The sequence below is a fragment of the Herpailurus yagouaroundi genome, unplaced genomic scaffold, assembly GCF_014898765.1.
Source record: "Herpailurus yagouaroundi ecotype Mexico unplaced genomic scaffold, PumYag 67793, whole genome shotgun sequence".
NCBI classification, from domain to species: Eukaryota; Metazoa; Chordata; class Mammalia; order Carnivora; family Felidae; genus Herpailurus; species Herpailurus yagouaroundi.
Window position 1 is genome coordinate 11,249,982 of NW_024420586.1, and position 17,310 is coordinate 11,267,291.

The 17,310-nt window shown below is 36.0% G+C and overlaps 1 protein-coding gene across 1 annotated transcript in view; it reads right to left on the bottom strand.

Annotated features, from left to right (window-relative positions):
* Nucleotides 1-17,310, bottom strand: part of DMD (dystrophin) — a 2,039,083-nt gene that overhangs the window by 1,864,685 nt on the left and 157,088 nt on the right. The window lies entirely within an intron of this gene.

Here is a 17,310-nt window from a genome sequence, read left to right on the forward strand (position 1 = left end):
AAGAGATTACGGTGGAAAATTATTAAGAAACAGCTTCACAGAACTCGGGCTTTTAAAAATTATGTCTTTTTCTTCAGGTTGGAAATTAGTATGGAGTTAAATGGACAGAAAAATAATCAATCTTGATTTACTGAAATCCTTTTCTAAAGCCAAAGCCTACCTTTAAATTACTGGAAATGCAATCATGTTAATTAGTGTTTAATAAATCAGTACATCTGAGAGAGATTTAAAATGGAGAGGTTTTACATTTTATTTACATTGGGTCAAAAGAACCGTTATTGAAATGCCCTAACAAAATAACCTCATTTGCTGGCATATTCTTTTTCAATAGTAAATCTCCACTACTTCTCCCTACAAAAGATGGTCTATTGTAAAGAACAACTGTCCTATGACAAACGTATCCATGTACTAAGAACATCTGTTTATCTTTAAAGCACATTATTAATCTATAAGTGGATACTCTTAAGTGATATGACATAACAGTGGATGAATAATAAACCTAAAACTGTTTTCCGGGATGACAAAATTTTATTTAGCATCACAAAATCCTTTTTTCTTATTTTCATTAGTCGCACAAACTACTATGCATTGGGCCAAATATCAGCATTAACTATACAGTGCATGATAAATCATGGTTACAATATGGAAGTTTTTTCTTTGTTGACAAGTGTGGATAAATAAAAATAGTAATAGTTTCTGAAACTAATCTATCCTCTTGTGAATATACTTCTCTAAATTCAGTACTACCCTTCTGATAATAAGAAAACAAATTAACAGAACATTTCAAATGGTCAAACTTTTCACCATTTTCATGGACTTGCTGCAGGAAGACTTATGAGTACATCTATGTCTCAATGGCATATACCATTTTCCTAAAAGTTAATGGCTTCACTTGCAATGCTACCTATTTTTTCTTCTATGTGCGTGTAAATCCCGTCAGACACAGGAGAGTAAAGGAGTCATTTGAAGGCACACGTTTTAAGGTTTTAAAACAAGCCCAACCACCTTCATCAGAAGCTGAATAGGAAGACATTTGAAGAGATCTATTCCATGTACTTTTCAGTGAAAAGTAGGTAGTAAAGCAGTATTTTTATTGATTTCAATTATATGTACAAAGAGTGATTTGTAGATAGGCCTTGAAGGCAGGAGGGAAACCTTGATATTATGTGCAAGAGAGTATGCATCTCCTGTGTAAACAGCACTAAAGGTGAACTTCATCATATAAACATCTTCACCAGGTCTTCTTGTTTACTTCGTTTTTAATACAAGAAAAATATGCTATAAGTGAATTATGACTGATTTTATTATAAAATATATAACATTTATTAGTATCTTATTGTTCATAGAGCTGTTTTATATATGTCATCTCAATCCATATGAAATTTGCCATTTTGTACAGTAAAAAATTCAAGCTCAGAAGGAATAAAGCCAGTAAATCACAGACATGAACCTGATACAGATGATTTGAATCAAAGTCCATGGCTTTTCACATCAACAACTTCACATTATATTTGCATAGATAATATGGAGTGCCATAAGATAATTGAAGTCACAAAAGTTGAACGTATTAACGCAAATACAAAATAACCATGATTTCAGAGCCTCTATTTTAAACAATCCAAGGAATTCCATGTATGCTGTAATCTATGTGAATGACATCCTGGAATTTTATAGTCTACAACCTGCACATCTACATGGATTTATCCAGATTTGAAATATGAACCTTCCTTAAGATGTTAGATGATCTGTTTGTTAATATTTTAAATAATAAGGCTCCTATACTTACTAATTGATATTTAGTGCTCAAGTTTTGCCATAGATTAATATTATGGAAACATTTTTAAGATAATTAAATTAATTAACGCTAAAATTAATATCTTTTAAAAGTTTATTTTGAAAGAGAGAGAGGGAGAGAGAACATGGGTGGGGGAGGGGCAGAGAGAGAGAGGGAGAGAGACAATGCCAATCAGGCTCCATGCTGCCAGCACATAGCTCAATGGGGGCTTGAACTCAGGAACCATGAGGTCATGAACTGAGCCAAAATCAAGAGTTGGATGCTTAGCTGACTGAGCTACCGAGGTGCCCCAATATTAAAATTAATATTAAAATTGATACTAAATTATCACTCTATGGTTATGTGTCTACATATTACAATCCCCATAAATATATATTTTACATTGTCACAATAATATTCTGCCTTTTTAAACTTATTTTATCATAAATATCATATGGGCTGCCATTTCCTTTTGTTTGCTATTAGAGATTCCACCACAATGAACATCTTCATGTTTTCTCTTTCAGTTTCTGGTATATAATTGCCCCCAGAATAAATTAACAGATCAATATTAAAAAAAAAAAACTTTTATGGCTTTTACTAAATATTGTCATATTACCTTACCAGTGGTCATACCAATTTTTAGTGGTACTAGAAAGAATGAGGTTATGCTGCTGATAGACGCTTTGGTACTTTTATTTTTAAAGCAACTGCTACTTCTTTAGATATAAGGAGATAGTTGATGCTCATGTTAATGAGAACCTAATTTAGTAGGACGTGTTTTAGAAACTTCTTCTACATGTTTCTACATTTATCAAAATATTTGTTTATATCCTCTCCTCATGAATCTATTGAACACTTGATATTTTAAAATTAACTGGAATGAGCTAATAAATCACTAGTTCTTAAACATTTCAAGTTGTGGACTCCATTTGACTACCTGATAAAAATAATGATCATTCTCTACATTAAAAAATGCCTATACAGACATATTTACATACAGTTTCATAGGGTCCACTGACCTCCCTGTAGAAGATTCCTATTATCATGAATTCCAAGTTAAGAATCACAGTCATAAATTAAGCTACTTACTCTCAGTCAGTGAATGAATATATATTCCCAAGTGGCCATATTTCTTTTCATTTTCATTTCATTTTTATTACTTTTATATATTTATTTATACTTTATATACTAAAGTATATACTTTTATATATTTATTTTTACATATTTATACTTTTATATATTTATACTAAAAATTTATACTTTTATATATATATTTTTTTAAAATTTTTTTAACGTTTATTTATTTTTGAGACAGAGAGAGACAGAGCACGAACGGGGGAGGGTCAGAGAGAGAGGGAGACACAGAATCGTAAGCAGGCTCCAGGCTCTGAGCCATCAGCACAGAGTCCGACGCGGGGCTCGAAGTCACAAACCATGAGATCGTGACCTGAGCCGAAGTCGGATGCTTAACCGACTGAGCCACCCAGGCGCCCCTACTTTTATATATTTAAATCTATCCATTTCCACTGGTATTTCTCATATAACTTAAAAGTTGATCATTTCAGGGGTGCCTGGGTGGCTCAATTGTTTAAGTGTCTGATTTCTGCTCAGGTCATGATCTCATGGTTCATGAGTTCCAGTGCTGATTTAGGGCTATCAGTGCAGAGGGTGTTTTGAATCTTCGGTCTCTGTCTCTCTCGACTCCTCTGCTTCTGCTTTCTCACTCTCTCTCTCTCAAAAATAAATAAACTTAAAAAAAATTTTTGAAGTTGATCATTTTAAGCACAGTTACATATCCATAGTTAATCTGAAGTTGATATACATAAACATACATATAAGATAAATTGCTATAGATCTTAGAGATTATTTCGGTACTTAAAACATATATGTAATTATAGACACACAGTGTATAGTAAGATATGAATGTGAAATCAACAACAAAGAGGATGAGAAAAGAATGATATTTGTTTTACTAGGAAGTAATTATATACTGCTGTTTGGTCATTTCAAGAAGCACATATTCTATTTTGTTTTCTCTAGGGTTTTTTTTTTTAAACTGGTTTTCTTTTACTAATGAAAATATGCCTGAGTATATTAATGTGAGAGGCAAAGAACAAAATCTTTCTCAGAACAATTTAGTTGAAAACTGTTCCCTGGAGGTGTCAAGGAGTGAAGAACTACTGCTTCATAAATTCCAAAAAGTGACCAACATTTTATTTTCTTCTCTCTATAGGGAAAACTCATATAAAATTAGCTTTCTACCATGACATAAAAATTGTATTTCATCTCAGAATTAATTAACCCTTTCCAATAAAGTTGTTTTTTACCCAATAAATCTGGTTCTTCATATTTTCTAGGATTACTGCAATGACCTTTTGCCCTATTATTAACTTTTATATTCTTGAGACCCTCAGTCGCCTGTAAATGTGAGATAATTAAATTGCAAGATTCATGATTCACAAGAGTTACTACACAAAAATAAAGTTTGCAAAGTGAGAGAACATTAAATCAGGGGAAGTGGCTTCCAGTCCCAGTGCAGGACTTACGAGAATGGCGGCCTTAGAGATGCCAGACCTCAGTCTCTTTTATCTGTGAAATAAAGGCATTAACTGCCTTTTAACTCAGAGAGCTGATTTTCAGATACAATGAAATCATTTATTTGTGTAGGAATTTATAGAATATCTACAAAAACTAATTAAAGAATACTTAGCATCTGTTGGTCATTGTAGTGGTTTCTGAGAAGATAAACAGAACTCAGTTTTTACTGAAGTCCACAACCTCGTAGAATACAGACAAATGATATATAAATATTAAACATTTTATATAAACAATGATACATATATTCAAAGGATATTAAAGAAACACAGAGAGAAAGGGATACGCAGCCATATGAATGTTAGGGAAGACATTTTCTAGAAGTTGATAGCTAGGTTGAATCTAGCTGAATGAGCAAAAAAAAAAAAAATAATAAAAGGGAAAGAAAAAAGTTTCACAGGTAAAGATGAATCTTTAGAAGGAGAACGCAAGGGCAAAAGCAGAAAGAGAAGACACTAAAAGGGCATGCACTTATGATTAGTGATGCTGAGCATCTTTTCATATGTCTGTTGAGCATGTGCATGTCTTCTTTGGAAAAAATGTCTACTCAGATCCTCTGCCCTTTTTTTAAATGGATTGATCTGGGTTTTTTGGTGTTGAGTGGTATGAATTCTTTATATATTTTGGATATTAACCCCTTATCACAGATGCCATTTGCAAGTACCTTTTCCCATTCAGTAGGTTGTCATTTTATTTTGCTGGTGGTTTCACTCATGATCAGAGAAATGCAAACCAAAACCACAATGAGAGGGGCATCTGGGTGGCTCAGTTGTTTGAAACTCAGCCCAGGTCACTACCTCGTGGTTCATGGGCTTAAGCCCCACGTCAGGCTCTGCACTTAGGGTGCGGAGCCTGCTTGGGATTCTGTCCCCCCTTTTCTCTGCCCCTCACCTGCTTGTGCTCTCTCAAAATAAATAAATAAACTTAAAAACAACAACCACAATGAGCTATCACCTCATGACTATTAGAATGGCTAAAATCAAGATGACAAGAAACAAGTATTGGCGAGGATGTGGAGAAAAGGAACCCTTGTGCACTGTTGGTAGGAACGTAAGTTCATACAGCTACTGTGGAAAAACACTATGGAGGTTCCTCAAAAATTAAAAAAAAGAAATACCATACAATCCAACAATTCCATTACTGGGCATGTACCCAGGGAAAACAAATACTAACTTGAAAAGATATACGCACCTCTATGTTTACTGTAGCATCATTTACGATAGCTAAGACATGGAAACAGCATGAATGTCCATCAAAAGACAAACGGATGCTGGAAATGTGGTATATATATGCAGTGGAATATTACATACCCATAAGAAGGATGAAATAGTGCCATCTGAAACAACATGCATGGACCTGGATGATATTATACCCAGTGAAGTCAGTCAGACTAAGAAAGACAAATACCCTATGATTCCACTCATAAATGTTACCTAAAAAAATGAACAAACAAAAAGCAGGATGAAAACTATAAATACAGAAAACAAACTGATGGCTGCCAGAGGGGAGGAGGCTGGGCAAAATGGGTGAAGGGGAGCAGGGGATACAAGCCTACAGTTATGGAATAAGTAAGCTACAGGAATAAAAAACAAAGCTTGAGGAATAGAGTCAATGATATCATACTACTCATGTAACTGGACAGACGGTAGCTACACTTGTGGTCAACATAGCATAATGTATAAACTTGTCAAATTACTACAATGTACACCTGAAACTAATGGAATAACGCATGCCAACTATACTCAAATAAAAAAAGGCATGCTCTTCATTATATTTAACTCCATTTTGTCGTACTCTGAACTCTGAAGAAGGGAAGAGCATGGGATGAAATTATAAAGGAAGGTGGGAGGGAGATCATGGGATCAGATAAGACAATGTGAGCAGAAGCACTTAAAAACCAAAACAAGCAAAAAACTCAGTTACATACATACCACAAATTATCCTCATTACACAGGGAAGTTAATCATAACCTGTGCGAGAAATACATTTTTTAAAATAATATTTCTTTGGGGTATTAGTATGTTAACTGAAAATCCTCATCACTTACATGACCCAGAAAATACAAGTTTAGAACTAGAAGGGCATATTGGAGTTGTTAACAGTTTAGAAATACATATGGTGAAGAAATACAAAGGGATATGAGTTTATTTCACTTTAAATAGAGGACAATTAAGTTACATGGAAGAGGTATTATGGTCTCTATTCTCTGCTTCCACCAAAAATGAGAAAAAGGGAAATGAGAAATGTGGAAGATTAATGGTAAACATTAGATAAGGTTACATGATACTGTGGAACATTATGAAGGAAGGCCCAAAACTCAGGACATATTTAGAAAATGGATTTACCACGTTATTAATACCACAAAATGGCAATGCAAAGTGGAAGACAGTAGAATGGAGAATGGCATGAAAAATGCTTTCCATTAAATCCGAGTAATAGCTTTTGATCATAGGATTACAGAATGTTAGGGCCGAAGGTGACATTTGTGGTCATTTTATAATGAGGAGGTCTAAAATAATTAAATTACTACACAAAGAAGAGAAAACCAGTAAGTGTCAAAAAGTTTTCCGTATTTCCCACTCACACTACAGTCAATGTAATGCAGTTTTGACTGCTCGTCACCCTACACGAGTTGTTACTAATATCACCTATATCCTTTCTGATTTCCAAGACAGCGACTATATACATTGTAACTGTATCCCCAGCACTTAGCACAGAATGTGTTACACAGTTAGTGCTCAATAAAGGTGTTTTAAGTTAATTAAGACCAAATTTACTTTTCAGACCTCTTCTTTTGTTCTTTGCAGATATTAATTCTATTAACCTGTGGTGTACAGAAAAACGGTCCTCCCTTAAGAGGTTCATGTCCCACTCCCCAAAATCTCTGAAGAAATTTTGTTAAAACTCATTTGTTTTTAAAAAGAGCTGAAGTACTTTAAAACTCTTCGTTACAGCAAAGAGAATTAAGGTTGCAGATGGAATTAGATTTGGCAATCAGGTAATTATGGATAGGGCGCCTATATTGGGTAATCAAGGGCAGCCTACAAGGGAGGACCAGAGAGAGAAGGAAGCATGAGAAGAACTTGGGCCAAAGTTGTTGGTTTTGAGGACTGAAGAAGGCCATGAGACCAAGACTGCGGGCAGCCTCTGCAAAAGGAAAAGATAGGAAATGGATTCTTCCCTGAAGTCTCCAGAAGGCACAGAACACTGACGGCCCTTAAGTTTAGTGCAGTGAGGTCAATTTCAGACTTCAGATCTGAAGAACTTTCAGATAATAAACAGGTATTATTTTAAATTGCTAAATGCATGATAATTTTGAGAGCACCAATAGCAAACTATTGCATAACATTTCCTCTTGAAGGGTAGTAGGACAAGTGACAAACATATACTGATACCTACAAGGTGACATAAATACAAGTGTATAAAAGATAAGGTTCCGACCCTTTTGCCTTTACAGCACAGTGAGAGAAATAGACACACACAAAACAAATAGATTGTAGATACATGGGTAAGTTCTCTGATAAAGAAAATACAGGGTTTTGTCAAAAGTATATAGAGAGGTGCCTGGGTGGCTCAGTCTGTTAAGCGTCCAACTGTTGGTTTTGGCTCAGGTCATGATCTCATGGTTTCTGGAGTTTGAGACCCAGGTCGGGCTCCACACTGGTAGTGCAGAGTCTGCTTGGCATTCTCTGTCTCCCTCTCTCTCTGCCCCTCCCCTACTCATACTGCCTATGTCTCTTTCTCTCAAAAAAGAAAAAAAAGTATACAGAAAGCAACCTAACTTGACAAATCCATTGCTTCCTTAATGAAGTGTGAGCTGTGTTCTGAAAGTTAATTAAGAATATACAAGTATAAAAGGTAAAAAGAACCCCAGATAATAAAAAGATCAGGCACAACTATCAGGATGTGAGAGGAGTATGGTCTGTTCATGGAACAAGAGAAGGATGAGGAGAAGGACAAACGTGGCCAAGATGACTTTAGAAAAAAGAAAACTAATTATTAGCCAAATTACGAAGAGACTTAAATTTTAGCCAGAAGACAGAAACCAAAGGAAATTCAAGTATGGAAATGACAATATTTTATATATATATATATATATATATATATATATATATATATATATATATATTTTAAAGATTTTGAGTAATCTCTACACACACTATGGGGTTTGAATTTACAACCCGAAGATCAAGAGTCACATGCTCGACTGGCTGAGCCAGCCAGGTACCACTGGTTTGTGTTTTAAAAATGAATTTCACATTATGGAAAATATATTGGGAGTGTTAAAACTGGAAACAAGAAGACCAACTAGCTGATTATAATTCTAACCCATGTAAGAATCCATATAATTATAGTCCATACAATTATCATTATAATCCAGGCCCTGTACTGGTGAATTGCAGTGGGACTGGAGAAAGGTAAATGCAGGTAAAATATGTTTAATAGGTATTACTGATAAGAACTAGTTATTAACTATAGGTGGAGGTAGGGGATTTGGGAGAGTTACAGACAATGATACTACTGAAACTGGAATTCTGAAGTCCCAGGAAGAATTGGGAAATATTGCCTTTTGGATGTTTCAGACAAAAACAAAGATACATACAGTAGGCCACTGAATTTAAGAGCCTCAAGTGCAAGAGATAAATCTGAGCTGAAGGTAAAGATTTGGGAGATTCAAGCCAATTGGCATGTGGTAAGTGAAGCCCCTAGAATTAATGATGTTACTAGAAAGAGTGCACAAACTTTCTGATCTTCCGAAATATCACTGTCTTTCTTTCTCCTCCCAACACAAGAGCAATCCCCTAATCCATTTCACTGACTTCTCTGCCATTCACCCTTGAAATGCTGGCATTCCCCCAGGGTCCTGTCTATTCTTCATCTCTTCTTATCTTGGTCTATTACATTTATTCTCCCTAAACAAAGTGACTTCTTACCTCACCTCAACCACCACATTGATACGGATGACACTGATATCTAAATCTTTATTTTTCATCTAGATTAATGTCCTGAGTTTGACACTGACAGAGCTGACTCAAGTTAATACCTCCACTTAGATGTCCTGTAGGTACCTTAGCAATATCATTCATCTTCCCAAATAAAGTCACATTATCCTACTCTTCTTGTCAATGAATGGCTTCATCATCTATCTAGGAACCAAATAAGCAACTCTTGAGTCATTATTTAAGTTTGAGAAATGCTTGCCCTAAGGTTAAAGGCCAGATTATTTAGAAGGGCAAATAAGGGCCCTTATAGTTTGACTCCAAATACTTTTATAAAGTTAATATCCATCATGCCTATCGGCACTCACAAATACTCCTTATGCCTCTACCCACATACCTACCAGGTCTACACTAGTCGCACAAACCAAAAGTCTCGATGAACAAGCTACAAACTTTCTTACTTGAGTCCTTTGCTTATGGAGTCCCAGGAATGTGACTTGAAAACTCTTTTTTTTAACGTTTATTTGTTTTTTTTGGTGGGCGGGGGGGGCGGGGAGAGAGAAAAGCAAAGACAAAGATACAGAATCAGAAGCAGGCTCCAGGCTCTGAGCTGTCAGCACAGAACCCAAGAGCCCAACGTGGGGCTCGAACTCATGGGCCGTGGGATCATGAATTGACCTGAGGTAGGATACTTAACCAACTGAGCCACCCAGGAGTCCCTGAAAACTCTCAGCCTTAAGATCAGGTTCAAATGTGAAACTTTTCACAATCACCCTTCTGTCTATGGAAGAACTCATCAATTCTTCTGATACACACAAACACTTCAGCATTTGTTAAACTCTATTATTATCATGCACGTGTGTGTACATACATATACATACAAATATTTTACTCTCTTCTATAATGGAGCCCACATACCACCTATTACTTCTGTATGTAAATGCACTAAGACAGTAGGACTACTATGTCTTCGTAACTCCTGACACCCAATACGGTGTATTCAGGCAGAAACAGATACTGAATAAGAACTGGTTGAATAAATGAAATGATTAATCAATACCATAATTAAACCACAAATCTACGAAGTCCCAGGCCAACGTGTTTTCCCTGCACTTCACCATATTGCTTAAACTGCTCTGTTAACTATAAACCTTTGTCTTAATCATCAATTCATTTCCAAAAATATGCACTGAGCACCCGCTCTGTATAAAATCACTTTTCAGTATCTTCTCCCAAAATTTGTCCTTGGGTCTCAAGTATTTATTTTCATCACTATATGGAATACAAAATAGGAATAGATAATATTTCTTGCAAAAAAAATCTCCCTTGATTTTTCTGGGTAAATTACACTCTGGAATATGGTGAAATTGCCCTTCACTGTATCTTGCATGACTGTCGTGACTCTTAGCACAATGTAAAATGCTATGGATGACCTGTCTGACCCTTTACCTCCCCTGCAAATGCTGCTTCTTTCTCATAGAGGTCAATTGCTCTGTATTGTGGGGAGGTGATGGACCCAGAAAATAATTTGAACAGCTGTGTCGGCTCATATTGGATAAAAGTTCCCTCCCATCCCCTGCCACTTAATCATAGAATTTATGCTATATTAACAAATCGGCATTATGACTAGAACCTTATATAATCACACAATTGTATGTTCATAGAAATAATCAGTAACACCAAATGTATGAAAAACACAATGCAAGAATTGTAGAAATATTGTTTTTGTATGGTTACAGAAGTTATCATGAAATAGAGCACCATACCACTGAGGAAGAAGTATCATTAAAATGGAAGACAAATCAGAACTCCAAGAGTGTATGAAAAGGTAGGAGGTAGCATGACTTAGAAAACAGAGCGCCATATAATATATGGTACGAATGGTTCGTTATTGTTCCTTTCAAATTCCATGCTAAGAATATGTATCAGATACAGCACTGGTCAGTGATTAAATACATCCCTTCCAGCATCAAATAGACTGGGTTCACACCCCAGCTCCACTTCTCACTAGGTCTATGACCTTAGGCAAGTTACTTAATCCCTCTGTGTCACATTGTGTCCATCTGCATCATGGGAATAAAAATACTGGTACAGAATTGTTAAAGCTAAATGTGAGAGATTTATGACACATATTAAAACTGAAAATTGTAAATAAAGAGAGAGGGGCGCCTGGGTGGCTCAGTCGGTTGAGCATCTCACTTTGGCTCAGGTCATGATCTCGCAGTTTGTGAGTTCAAGCCCCGGTCGGTCGGGCTCTGTGCTGACAGCTCAGAGCCTGGATCCTACTTCGGATTCTGTCTCTCTCTCTCTCTCTCTGTCCCTCCCCTGTTCACACTCTGTCTCTCTCTCTCACTCTCAAAAATAAACATAAAAAAAAATAGAAAACCTGTAAACCTTTTTTTTTTTTTTTTTTTTTTTTACTATATATTTTTTTTCAGCTAGGGAGTGCAAGCCGAACAGGGACAAAGAGAGAGAGGGAGGGAGAGAATCCTAAGCAGGCTCCATGCCCAGCACAAAGCCCAACACAGGACTGGATCCCAAGACCCCAGGATTGTCACCTGAGCCCAAATGAAGACTCGGATGTTTAACCAACTGATCCATGCAGGGGCCCCAAGAAAACCTATACACCGTTTTTGTAGATATACCACCACTTCTTATGGGCCATCTGTATAAATTGCATTATCTTGTACAAGACACACAATTTCCAGGTGGCATACATATTAACAATTGGTAAGATTTTTAAAATATTATTTATAAATTTATAGCAAGTAGACTCCTCTTGATTTGAAAGCTCAAGAAAAAAAAATATGAAATGGTATTAGTACAAATTATCTCTCTTCAGGCCCAGAAAAATGAAATCTGTGTTTAGCAATAATGAGAACAATGAATATTTCTTTTTTTAATTTTTTAATTTTAATTTTTCTTTATTTCTTTCTTCTGTTTTAATTTTAGTTTTATTTTTTTTTAATTTACATACAAATTAGTTAGCATATAGTGCAACAATGATTTAGGAGTAGATTCCTTAATGCCCCTTACCCATTTGGCCCATTCCCCCTCCCAAAACCTCTCCAATAACCCTCTGTTCTCCATATTTAAGAGTCTCTTAGGTTTTGTCCCCCTCCCTGTTTTTATATTATTTTTGCTTCCCTTCCCTTGTGTTCATCTGTTCTGTGTCTTCACATCCTCATGAGTAAAGTCGTATGATATTTGTCTTTCTCTGACTGATTTCACTTAGCATAACACCCTCCAGTTCCATCCACGTAGTTGAAAATGGCAAGATTTCATTCTTTTTGACTGCCAAGTAATACCCTATTGTGCATATATACCACATCTCCTTTATCCATTTGTCCATTAATGGACATGTGGGCTCTTCCCATACTTTGGCTATTGTAGATAGTGCTGCTATAAACATTGGGGTGCAAGTGTCCTTTCAAAACAGCATACCTATATCCCTTGTGTAAGTACCTAGTAGTACAATCTCTGGGTCGTGATGAACAATGAATATTTCTGATATGCATTATAATTTATAAAGTGATTTCAAATATCTCATCTTGTTTGAACATGACTGTGTGGGCGTAAACTTGTTATTGGTAAAAATAAGTTACCATTAATTAGTTTGCACACCTGAAATATACTTTAGTAGTGTGTCACTACTTATTTTTGTGGAAAAAGGCAACTTATGTTTGTAAAAAAATAATAACACTGGATTAATTATGGTAGAATCAATAAAAATAAGATCCCAATGTCTCTGATATAATGTGGAGGTGAAATTAAACATTTGGATCCTGGTATACACACTAACCAGATACCTGTTTCCATACCTCAGTATAGTCAATTTGACTTTTAAAATATTAACTTTCTTGGGGCACCTGGGTGGCTTAGTCAGTTAAGCATCCAAGTTTGGCTCAGGTCATAATCTCACAGTTGCAGGTTCGAGTCCCATGTCAGGCTCTGTGCTGACGGCTCAGAGCCTGGAGCCTGCTTTGGATTCTGTGTCTCCCTCTCTCTCTGCCCCATCCCTGCCGGCGCTCTGTCTCTCTCAAAAATGAATAACAACTTTAAAAAATTTTAAAGTATTAACTTTCTCTACTAAAAAATTAAAAGCACATTATTTTGTGGTTTGTGTGTGTGTGTGTGCGCACACTTACTTTATTGGATTGTAAAATAGCCTTTTTCAAATAAAAAGTAAAACAATCAGCCAAAGTGCACAACAGTCACTTCCAAAGGTCTATGTCAATGAGATGCTTTATAAACAGACAAAGGCTCAAACACAGAGTCCTTTTTTTGGTGTATTATAAACAAGTATTTAAATCACAAGATATATTTGCTAAACTTGCACTATGAAGTAAAGATTAAGAAAATGGTAGATAGAGTTAATGCCTCGTGCTTTATTTCCCTGGCCCAACACTGAGTGTACCCATAACTGTGCTCAGATTCTGTGATGCTGAAGATTTCCCACCTAAAGCGTCCACATTTCTACTTCTTTGCAAGAAGGCTTTTTCCAGATCTAGGGGAATGTGGTAAGCCCATCTGTGGGGCAGCCAAGAAGTGACAGAGATTTAATTTCCCTAGGTACAATCCTCAGTAAACGAGGGAGAGAAATCGATGGATTAAAAAGCCCAGTGGAACAAGTGTTGGGCACATTCTTGAAGGCTCCTCAAGGAGTACCTGGAATATTGAACTCAAAATGGCCCAGAGTAACACCACTATTGTCTATTTTCCCTTCCTTGGCTCATTTCCCATGTCCTTCCCTTATGCTACCAGGGATCACTTTCCAAATGAACTACCTGCACTCGTACTTATTTGAGTGAGCTTTTTGAGTAATTCAAACTAACCCATATGGGTACTGAGCCTAAGTTGCTTGACTTGATCATGTACTAGCCAGCATTTAATATCTCGTAAGCAACACCAGGCCTCAGCTTTTAAGTCTGTAAAATGGAAATAATCATAGTAACAAACTCTGAGTTTTGTTTTCATGAGGTATTGTATAATGCATCAAGCATAGTCTTAAGGACTTATCACAAAACAAGACTCAATACAGACAATTACTATATTTACTAACTATACATTTAATTGCATTAAAAGTTGGTGGGCAAATTGGCAAATTGCATTATTTGCTCAAGATTCATTCTTCCCTCTCCCTGCATGCCATGGATCACGTAGGTGTAATTCCACCTCACAGATGTAGACTTCATCGTACGACTTGCCTTGCCCAATAGAACAAGAACAAATATAACAGTGTGTCAGTTCTGAGACAGGAATTTAAGCATCATGATGTGTTTTTTCACTTCTCTGGCTCTTCCTTCCTTTGACAGTAGAAACTCATGCTTCAAATAGACTATGTTCCCAAAAAGAGAGATTCATACGTGGAGCTAAAGCCAATACAAAAGATCGAAAGAGACTCTGGAATAAGAAAAAAATGTTTTTCCTTACAAGTCATCGAAATTTAGATTTTGTGTTTGTTTGTTTTTTACAGAGCATTGTCCTAGAATGAAGCTGATTCATATGGCAGGAAAATAGTATATGTACCCTAGAGAATAAAATACGATAATAGACGTATATAGCGCTTTCACTTAAAACAGATTTGTAATCAATTGTTTAAATCTAATATAAGCTGATGTATGGGTTTTAAATCAATTATTAAAAATTCTCTAAAATTCCATTTAGAATATATTATCTTTTCTATATTGGTATTTCCCCTTATCATAACATTCACAATTTAAACTTTAAAGCAAGCATTTTTTCCTAATACACAGCCAAGTATTAGCATAGACTGAAAACAACCTCGAAGGTAATTTAAGGGAAAGATAAGTTCTAAGGAAATTCATTCGGTTATTGTAACAGCAAGAGTCAGTACTGAGAAGGCTCACATACCTTGTTCCAAATACAGAAAGCACTTAAAACAGAAAAAAAGTTTCAGAGTAATCACTTATTCCCTCTTCACCAAATATGGAAGTCTCCAGCCAGTGTTTGTGAAAGATCAAGCCAAAAAAGTATAAATAGAGTAAAGGCCAAACATTTTTCCAGCATAAAGAGGGGAAATTTTGCAGGCAGTGGGAGAGAATTAAGGACAGTCTTTTAGGACAGATTTCAGGAAATCAGTACTGATAATATAAAAGAAGTCTTGGGAGTTAATCAGAGGAGATGGTTTTGAGAGTTAATCAGGTGCCAATGCTAATACATGATCCAAGCAGCAGAGCACAGAAGGTACAGAGTCCCACCATCAATTTTTATCCAGCTTGAGGTCGCTAATCCTGATGACAAGTGGTTATTAACAGCTTCTTTCAAGATTCCTAATGAAAGATTTCTCCTTTTTTTTCAAGTTTATTAAGCCACTGGGGGAAAAAACTATTTATGTCTTTTCTAAGCTCTGTGACAGGACTCCACTGAGAACGCTTCCCTCAGTACACAATGACAGTGGACAAGTTCTAGCTACGTCTTGACTAATAATGTAAGTTGATGTGAACTTAGGTTAGCAGGTAAATTACAGAATTATAAAAAGTTCCCAAACTAACATCATTGCTTGTACTTAGGTACAGTTGTGTTGAACTTGTAGAGGAAAACATAACTTAGAATTGAAAAAGATGTGGAAATCACAGTGAAAAGTTGGATCCTTATTAACAACATAAAAATTTAACGAACACTACAGGGGTGCTTGAGTGGCTCAGTTGGTTGAGCATCCAACTCTTGATTGTGGCCCCTGTGGGGCTCTGTGCTGACAGTGTGAAGCTTGCTTGGGATTCTCCCTCTCCCTCAGTCTTTGCCCCTCCCCTGCTGCTGCTCTTTGTGCTCTCTCTCAAAAATAAATAAGGTTAACAAAATAAACAGTACAAGAGTTTGAGTTTTTAAAGGAATTAGCTGAGTCAAAAAAAAAAGAGGTCTTATTAACGATAGTCCTCTTTGTCCATGGTTACAAACACTAAGTTTTAGTGATTACAAAAGACTTCAGTCAAATTGGTAAAAGGCTTTCCCCACGACCAGTGTCTGAGCACTATCTGTATCATGTGTATGAATGGGTGTGATTTAGGTTCATGTGAATTGCAGCACCCTGCAAGCATTACTTTCTGATTAGAGAACATTAAATGATCGCAAAGTCGAACCTCCGAAATCTCCTGACTTTGTAAACCAAAGACATTACAGTATCCCAATTTTCAGATTACTTTTATCATGCTGAGTTTCTACTAAACAGTATACAAAGGAATAGTAATACAGGGATTTTAGCTGTGAACCAGACTATCTCAGTTTGAATGGCAACTCTGCTATGTATAAAGAGTGTGCTTCAGTTTCCTTGACGGTAAATAACAATAAAGATAATGCTAATGTGGCATTGTTGTGAGCCTTGGGTGAAAGTTTCTGCTGGAACTCTGGCTCTAACACTAGCTCTGTGGATTTCAGTTAACTATCTGGAACGGCACTTCCTCAAGTTAAAAAAAAAAAAAAAGGAGTTTGGCAAAGATAACCACTACGTGCTTCCCCAGATCTAATTTTTTATCATCTGACTCTTTAAGCTAGTGTTGCTTGCAGGACTTTCTAGCTGGGTTTCCTTCAGTTATGTACATAACTTCTCTCTTTGGTTTCCTCATCTGTAAAAGAGCTAGAAAAACAACAGCCCTCTCACAGTGTTGTTGTGAGGATTAAATGAGCCATTACTTTAACGAACATAAAAAGGCTCCAAATAAATAATCAACACTGCTATTCTTCCTTTGAAATCCAAGGGCTTTTGAATACAACTATGGGATGAATTCTTAAAATTGTGACCAAATTTTATGAGTGTATACAAATGAGAGGCTTCAGTCTTCAAGAGATTCCCAAAGGGATCCATGGTTTGAAAAATGTTGGATGAAACATAAAGACAGTCTTCTGGCTCTTATGCCTATTAACGACCCATGTTTAACTTTTTTTTTTTTTTTTTTTTTTTTTAAAAAAAAGGCAAAAAAAGCAATCAGTCAAATTGTATTATTTTTCCTCGACTATGGTTTTTTCAAAGCTTATTTAAGA